The sequence below is a fragment of the Haemaphysalis longicornis genome, unplaced genomic scaffold, assembly GCF_048455015.1.
Source record: "Haemaphysalis longicornis isolate Haplotype H1 unplaced genomic scaffold, Haemaphysalis longicornis Haplotype H1 scaffold_9, whole genome shotgun sequence".
Lineage (NCBI taxonomy): Eukaryota > Metazoa > Arthropoda > Arachnida > Ixodida > Ixodidae > Haemaphysalis > Haemaphysalis longicornis.
In genome coordinates, this window is record NW_027526460.1 from 54,807,981 (window position 1) to 54,814,509 (window position 6,529).

Below are 6,529 nucleotides of genomic sequence, written 5' to 3' on the forward strand. Positions count from 1 at the left end.
CGTGATGAAAGGCGTGCTAGCCGTTTTTGCGTGCGCGACGGCCTCGTGTACGCAAGGAATTACTCTGGTGTTGGTTGCCGCCTTCTGCTCGTGGTACCGCAAAGTCTTCAAAGCTGTGTTCTCAAGTTCACACACGACGACCCAACATCTGACCACATGGGACTGGCGCAAACACTGCATCGCACCAAACAACGTTTTTATTGGCCGAACGTGCATAAAACAACACAACCTTAACTGGCGACTTGCAAACAATGTCAGCGGCACATGCTTCCCACAACCGTTCCGGCAGGAAAACTTCATCCTCTGCATCCGCCAACTTCTCCCTTCGAAAAGATTGACATCGATTTGCTAGGCCCCTTCGCGCGCTCATGGAAAGGAAACCACTGGATTGTTGTGTGTGTGGACTATCTCTCGCGCTACTCCGAGACCGCCGCACTACCATCTGTTACTGCAGCGGAAATCTTGAAATTCCTGCTTCGACGTATTCTAATTCGCCATGGACCCCCTCGCGTCATAATAAGTGACCGTGGCCGTCAGTTCACCGCCTACATCATTGAAGAGAGTCTTCGCCTTTGTGAAGTGCAGTTTCGTCATTCTAGCGCATACCATCCCCAGAAGAACGGCCTCACCGAAAGGACCAACCACAAACTGACAAATATGCTCGCCATGTACGTTGCTTCCGACCACAAAAATTGGGACGACCTCTTGCCCTTTCTTACGTTCGCTTATAACACTGCAAAGCGCAAAACTACCGGCTACAGCCCTTTCTTAATTCTTTCTCTATGCACGCAACCCTCCCAGGTGCCTCGAAACCATCTTCCCTTTCGAAGAACACGACGACCCTTCAGTGGCTAAGACACTTTGCCTTGCAGAAGAAGCACGCCGCCTTGTGCGCCTACGCACATTGGCTTCTCAAGAACGCTCAAAGCAGCGGCATGACGGCCGCCACTCCGATCTCTTACGCCCCTGGTGACTTCGTGTGGCTCTGGACCCCCCAGCGTAAACGTAGACTGTACGAAAAACTTCTTCCCCATTACGTCGGTCCCTTCATTGTCCTGAAACGCGTGAGTGAAGTTAATTACCTGGTATCACGTGTAACCACAAGTGGAGGACCATGCAAGAAAACACAAGTTGTGCACGTGGCACGCTTGAAACGCTATAACTCCCGTACTGCACAGTGACTCGCCCAGAGGGCTTCGTGTGCGACCGGGGAAGTTTCACGCAGGTGGAATGTAGTTTGGCTGATCTAGTAGCTCCAGCCTCCAAGCTGAAGGAGAAGAAGAGCGGGTACGTTCGTAAAAGAGAAGAAAGAAGCTGGGACCTCTCGATGGTTTGGACAATCGGCGCACCAGTTTTCCCTCCGCCTCAAGGGCCAACGTTCTGCAAATAAACCTATCCCGGACGTAACAGTATATATATATCAGGGTGTCGAACCGGAACCGAACCGAACCGAAAACCGGAACTGAACCGGTATTTTTGCCGGAACTGAACCCGAACCTGAACCGTTATTTTTTGAGCAGGCTGAACCCGAACCGGAACTGAACCGAAAAAAGAAATAATGGTTACCGGTTCATGCCGAAACGGTTCGACCCTCCGTTCTTGATATTGCACAGTCAATGCAATTCAGGTCTTTTTTCTTTCACGTACCATCAACTTCGTAAACGCTCGCGCACATTCCACGCCAGACAGTTGAACACTATCACGCTCTATGAAACAATGTAGCAATGGTCTGTTGCTGCTAAAACCGCGAGCATAGTGCAAGCTGACCAAACGAAATTTCATTCTCGGCAGCTTGCAGGGGATATAAAACGACTTTGCCCTTCCCTAGCTGCGACTTTATCGGACCAATCAGGCTGCAGGAGTGCTCCACTGTGCAACAGCGAAAGCACATACCCGATGTATGCAAACCTTTTGCATTTCATAATTTGTTTAAAAGGTCTGACACCTGCAAATTGTTAATACTTGACAAGTGTGACCGCAGGAGCCGCTCAGTGGCTAAGCCGTTTGCTGCTGACCACAAGTGGCCTCGATCTCCCTTCCGCACGACCGTTTTTCTGAAGTAGATGGAAATCGAGAACGTCGGTGTATCGAGATTTTGAGACACGTTTAATATCACCAGCTGGTTAAAATAAGTCTGCTGGCCTGCAACATAAGCTGCGCCTCGAAGCAGAGATATAGCACGAGGCATCAAATGCGCCATTTTTTTAAATGTGTTTACACGGAAAACAACAAAAAGGAAAAGGCGAATCACGTTGTTTTAAAATATTAAGCAAGAAGTAAGTAAAACCGAATATGTAAAAAAAAAACCTCCAAAACGTGGATATTGCTCTATAGTTATCTTTGCCCTGCCTTTCCAACCAAACGTGTCATCAATGCGAAGGAAGTGAGTTCCGTGGTCAGTTTTTGGGGACAGTACAGGGGACAAAAAAGTTCCGTTTTTTACAGATATAAAAAAAAACAGATATGTCAGGAACTTAATCCCTTGGCAAGAAACTGCAGCCCTCGACCTTGTCTTGGGAGCAGAAGCAGTAACAAAGCAGATGACACGTGCAGAAAGGCAGGCCGGTACCTCACACTGTCCCATTCGCCCAGCGATCATCTTTTCTGCTTGTTCTGCAGTTTTGTCTCTTTCAGATCTGCTTTTTTCGAAGGTGCACTTGTACTGACTGCCCAATTCACTACATTACTTCTACTGCTACTCGTTCCGGAGGGGAGTAGTGCTGTGCGCGAATTAAAGAGCGCCTAACCAAAAAAGTTCCATCTCATACTCCGCGCGTCAAATTTCCCTTTCATTTTGTAACAGCATAATCTGTTATAAGATTCCGCAATGTAGCACACGGAACGATGGCCGGGGTCAGGCGGTACGATGACATACAGATTGTAATGCGCGCATCCGGTATAGCTTTCGCAAAAAGAATTGCAGTGGTCAGAGCAATAATGCAGTGACTGAGCGTTAACTAAAGCTTACTTTTAACAAAAGTGTGGCTAACACATTCGATAAGGTGACAGCTAACAAATTATTCAGGGTGACCAAATAATCTAATTCATTAGTAGTATTTATGTGCCTGTTGTACGATTTTTCTGTTTTGTTAGAAATATAAAAAATGTGCGTCATTGGTATTAATCACGCACTGGCATTTGAACGAACCAGTACGCAGGCCTAAATTTAAGGCTTCAAGGTTAGCGTGATGGGCGGTTTCATAGTGACGATTGCGATTTCAACAAAAAAGGAAAGGGCAGAAAATATATCCCACCGTCATATCTCTTGGCGGTGACCTTATGCATAGTCGCTAGGACAACATAAAGTCTGAGCGAGAAAGTAGGGGGTGAATCGTCGCCGCTTCATCTTTTAAAGACGATAGTGTTTCTTGGGCTACTTAAACCCAGAAATTTTGGTCTGTCTCTATGTCTGTCTCTATGCCTGTGACCCGATTCAGCCACCCGGCCAAAGTAAAACAATGCCTGCGGAATAGTCTTATATAGTCACAGCTAAATCTACCCGTCTAAGTCCGGTGTAATGTTCATACCTGTCAACATTCTTGAAGAAGAACAAGACATTACGCAAATATAAGACAACAAATTAATACAGAAGTGATGTCTGCAGTGTTCCTTTATAAAAAATCATACATGCTTGACCTTGGCGAAATTAAATACTTCATCAACTCCAGAAAAAAATTCACTTCGCTGTCACCTGCTGTCGCCCGCGCCACTATAGCTTCTTGCGGCATTTTAAGGAATCAACTGGCAACAGTTACGAAAGGTTCCACTAGATAGGTTCCACGTTCTGCTTGCAACGCACGTGGAGTAGGGAAACGCGGTTCTATAAACGTTTAAGTAGGGCTCCTCGATTCACGCGCGTCTTCGCCGTACGGCAGCGTTGGCATCGAGACACCCGGTTTGGAGCAGTGGAACGCGGCAAATTTAAAATGATTTAAGCAAACCTTTGGCGTCTTTACCTTGGGAGGAGCGCGACGCAAGAGGAATAACATGAGAGGTGAGCGGGAAAGCGAAGGGAGGCATTTACTTGGCAAACGTCGATAAAGACTATCGTCTTTTGACGACATTTGCAACGAAAGAAGCAGATACGCGACCAATTTTTTTTTCTAATATATCGTGGTTGTTTAAAGTTTGCTTTGCAATTGCGCCACTGCCTTTAAGGAACAGTAGCATTTTGGATTTTTGTTTGTGTTTTTATTTGACTGTCGTTTTAAACTACTAAGTGATTTTTTTCTAATTTCAGTGATAAATCCAGTGAACGAAATTATTGCACCCGAACCCGAATCGTAACCGAACCGGTATTTGTTTTCGGTTCGACACCCTGATATATATATATATATATATATATATATATATATATATATATATATATATATATATATATATATATATATATATATATATATATATATATATATATATATATATATATATATATATATATATATATATATATATATATATATATATATATATAACACAGAAAATGAGATTTGGCAGTCAAGAAAGCCTCGGAAAGCAAAGGGGAGGATGTGGTAGGTCATTGAAACACATAAAGAATTTGGAAAGAAAGTGGACAAAAAATACCCGCCAGGTGAGATTCGAGCCCACGACCTCCAGAATACCGGTCTGGTGCGATAACCACTACGCTACCGGCGGGGCGATTTTCCCCTCCACTTTCTGGGGTATTTATGTTTAGGTATTTTTGTTTCCTGTGCTTGGGTGTGGTAGCCAGCGCCACTCGTAGTACTCGGGGTGAAGGGGACCTTCCTTTTAACCCCCGGGCTGTGACTCGAGTGTCTACGACATGTCGAGAGTGGTCGACCAGCGTTCAACCCTCTTAACCTTCCTATGGCACCAAGACTGCCAGAACAGAGGCCCTCGCTATGCATCTAGCGAATCAGAATAGGAAATGAGGGGCTCGTTGAAAATAACACAGAAAATAGGATTTGTCAGTCAAGAAAACCTCGGAAAGCAAAGGGGACGATGTGGTAGGTCATTGAAACAGATAAAGAATTTGGAAAGAAAGTGGAGAAAAAAAAGTGGAGAAAAAGAATGAAGGAAAAATGCCCGCCAGGTGGGATCCGAACCCACGACCTCCAGAATACTGGTCTGGGGCGATAACCACTACGCTACCGGCGGGGCGATTTTCCCCTCCACTTTCTGGGGTATTTATGTTTAGGTATTTTTATTTCCTGTGTTTGGGGGTGGTAGCCAGCGCCACTCGGACTACTGGGGGTGAAGGGGACCTTCTTTTTAACCCCCGGGCCGTGACTCGAGTGTCCAGGACATATCGAAAGTGGTCGACCAGCGTGCAACCCTCTTAACCTTCCTATGGCACCAAGACTGCCAGAATAGAGGCCCTCGCTATGCATCTAGCGAATCAGAATAGAAAATGAGGGGCTCGTTGAAAATAACACAGAAAATGAGATTTGGCAGTCAAGAAAGCCTCGGAAAGCAAAGGGGAGGATGTGGTAGGTCATTGAAACACATAAAGAATTTGGAAAGAAAGTGGAAAAAAATGTCCGCCAGGTGGGACTCGAGCCCACGACCTCCAGAATACCGGTCTGGTGCGATAACCACTACGCTGCCGGAGGGCGATTTTCCCCTCCACTTTCTGGGGTATTTATGTTTAGGTATTTTTGTTTCCTGTGCTTGAGAGTGGTAGCCAGCGCCACTCGTAGTACTCGGGGTGAAGGGGACCTTCTTTTTGACCCTCGGGCTGTGACTCGAGTGTCTACGACATGTCGAGAGTGGTCGACCAGCGTTCAACCCTCTTAACCTTCCTATGGCACCAAGACTGCCAGAACAGAGGCCCTCGCTATGCATCTAGCGAATCAGAATAGGAAATGAGGGGCTCGTTGAAAATAACACAGAAAATAGGATTTGTCAGTCAAGAAAACCTCGGAAAGCAAAGGGGACGATGTGGTAGGTCATTGAAACAGATAAAGAATTTGGAAAGAAAGTGGAGAAAAAAAAGTGGAGAAAAAGAATGAAGGAAAAATGCCCGCCAGGTGGGATCCGAACCCACGACCTCCAGAATACTGGTCTGGGGCGATAACCACTACGCTACCGGCGGGGCGATTTTCCCCTCCACTTTCTGGGGTATTTATGTTTAGGTATTTTTATTTCCTGTGTTTGGGGGTGGTAGCCAGCGCCACTCGGACTACTGGGGGTGAAGGGGACCTTCTTTTTAACCCCCGGGCCGTGACTCGAGTGTCCAGGACATATCGAAAGTGGTCGACCAGCGTGCAACCCTCTTAACCTTCCTATGGCACCAAGACTGCCAGAATAGAGGCCCTCGCTATGCATCTAGCGAATCAGAATAGAAAATGAGGGGCTCGTTGAAAATAACACAGAAAATGAGATTTGGCAGTCAAGAAAGCCTCGGAAAGCAAAGGGGAGGATGTGGTAGGTCATTGAAACACATAAAGAATTTGGAAAGAAAGTGGAAAAAAATGTCCGCCAGGTGGGACTCGAGCCCACGACCTCCAGAATACCGGTCTGGTGCGATAACCACTACGCTGCCGGA

The 6,529-nt window shown here is 46.2% G+C and overlaps 2 non-coding genes across 2 annotated transcripts; both read right to left on the reverse strand.

Moving 5' to 3' along the window:
* Positions 1–5,066: 5,066 nt before the first annotated feature.
* On the reverse strand, positions 5,067–5,139 carry Trnat-agu (transfer RNA threonine (anticodon AGU)). The gene has a single exon. It is a non-coding gene; the product is annotated as a tRNA-Thr (tRNA).
* An 864-nt stretch (positions 5,140–6,003) lies between these two features.
* Positions 6,004–6,076, reverse strand: Trnat-agu (transfer RNA threonine (anticodon AGU)). Its single transcript has one exon. It is a non-coding gene; the product is annotated as a tRNA-Thr (tRNA).
* Between the last annotated feature and the right edge of the window lie 453 nt (positions 6,077–6,529).